Consider the following 2280-nt stretch of genomic DNA (forward strand, 5'->3'; position numbering starts at 1 on the left):
GTGTGTGTGTGTGTGTGTGTGTGTGTGTTTTGTTGCTTGATGCAATATTTTTAGGTAATTTTGGTGCGTTTTGGTTAGGTAATGTTTGTCTTGTTTCTTCCATATCTCCCTCCACAGGTCCTCCTGGCTTTTCCTTCAGTAGACTATTTCCTCCATGTTTCCTCCACCTTCCCTCCAATTTTGAGTCTCCTATCTCACTTCTATCATAGTCAAAATAGTACTTTTCTAAATCTCACTTCAAAACCTGACAATTTTTCTCATTTTTCCCTCCACCACCTCCTTTTCTTTCCTCCATATCTCCCTCCACACACCAAGCTGTGTACTGTGCTGGTGTGTGCAGGTGTTGGAAAGGTTTCTGCAGGTGTGGTGTGTGTGGTACATGTGTGTGTGTGTAAATGTGTTGTTTGTTGTGTAAACTATATTTTTTGGGTGTGTTTTTTTGCGTTTTCCAGTGTTTGCAAAGGGTTGTTTGTGGTTTGCTGGTGTGTGCAGGTGTGGGAATGGTGTGTGCTGGTGTGCTGTGTGTTTGGTGAGTGTGGGTGTGTGAAAGCGTGTTTTTCTTACAATTTTGTCTCATAAACCTCAATTTTTTCACTTGATTTAGAAGAGTGTACAGTTTTAAATGTGGACATAAAAGTGTGGACGATGAGAATTAATGGAGATTGAAAGCATAGGTGCATTTCAATTGAGTTTTAACGGGCTAAAGAAGGCATTATGGGTATCTCCTATCTCAAAGCCCACCAACTATTTGACTGCTAGTGTTCTTATTGATGTAGTGATAATTACTCCTGCAGTGTATCACTTGTGTCACTATGTATCTTGTATTATCAATTCACTTATTCACTTATTCTCTATGTGTCACTGTCAAGCACTTCACTTACTTACCCACTGCTTCAATAACACTCTGAATTTATGGCCTCCGCACACTGAAACACTAAGGTCTCTCTCTCTCTCTCTCTCTCTCTCTCTCTCTCTCTCTCTCTCTCTCTCTCTCTCTCTCTCTCTCTCTCTCTCTCTCTCATATTAATCCAGTTTTATTTATTTCAGATTGTGTTAAAAATATGGAGAAAGACGGACCAAGGCAAGAGGAGGAGGAGGAGGAAGAGGAAGAGGAAGAGAACAGGGAAGAAGAAGAAGAAGAAGGAAGAGGTGGAGGAATATGAGAAGAGGAGGAGAAGAAGAAAAGAGAGAAAAGAAAAGGTAAAATAATAAATATTATCATTTCATAAAGTTTTGCTATTTCAATTCTCTCTCTCTCTCTCTCTCTCTCTCTCTCTCTCTCTCTCTCTCTCTCTCTCTCTCTCTCTCTCTCTCTCTCTCTCTCTCTCTCTCTCCTCCTCCTCCTCCTCCTCCTCCTCCTCCTCCTCCTCCTCCTCCTCCTCCTCCTCCTCCTCCTCCTCCTCCTCCTCCTCCTCCTCCTCCTCCTCCTCCTCCTCCTCCTCCTCCTCCTCCTCCTCCTCCTCCTCCTCCTCCTCCTCCTCCTCCTCCTCCTCCTCCTCCTCCTCCTCCTCCTCCTCCTGTGCTAATACTATTACTATTATTACTATCCCAGTGTGACCTGTGTGACCTCTGACCTTTTGCCGCAGGACTCCTTGGACTGGGACTTCACTGTGACCCGAGAGGAGGTGGCCACTCAATGCTGAGGTCACACGGCTCCTTCCTTATGCAGGTCAGTGGTGTGGTGTGTGTGTGTGGGAGGTGTGGTTGTTGGGCTGGGTAAGATTTTGAAGCATTTTTAAGGGTATTTTAAGACAGTTTGACATATTTCAGGGCAATTTAAGACAGTTTGACATGCTTTGAGGGCAATTTAAGACAGTCAGTTTGGCATATTTTGAGGGTATTTTGAGAAGTTTGACATGTTTTGATGGCATATTGAGACAGTTTGGCATGTTTTGAGGGCATTTTGAGACAGTTTGACATGTTTTGAGTGTATATTAAGACATTTTGAGGTTTTAGGAAATTGAAGACAGTTTGGATTTTGAGGGCATATTAAGGTAGTTTGTTATGTTTTGAGACAGTGGTGTGTTTTTGAGGGTAATATTAAGACAGTTTGTCATGTTTTGAAGACATATTAAGACAGTTTGGCAGATTTTGAGTGCAGTTTTAGGGCATATTTTGAGAGTTTGGCTTTTGAGTGCAATTTAAGAAAGTTTCAGGTTTTGATGGCATTTTAAGACAATTTGGCAGGTTCTGATGTCATTTTAAGACCCACTGCTTCAATAACACTCTGAATTTATGGCCTCCACACACTGAAACACTAAGTCTCTCTCTCTCTCTCTC

This window comes from Portunus trituberculatus, chromosome 11, assembly GCF_017591435.1.
Source record: "Portunus trituberculatus isolate SZX2019 chromosome 11, ASM1759143v1, whole genome shotgun sequence".
Classification (NCBI taxonomy): domain Eukaryota; kingdom Metazoa; phylum Arthropoda; class Malacostraca; order Decapoda; family Portunidae; genus Portunus; species Portunus trituberculatus.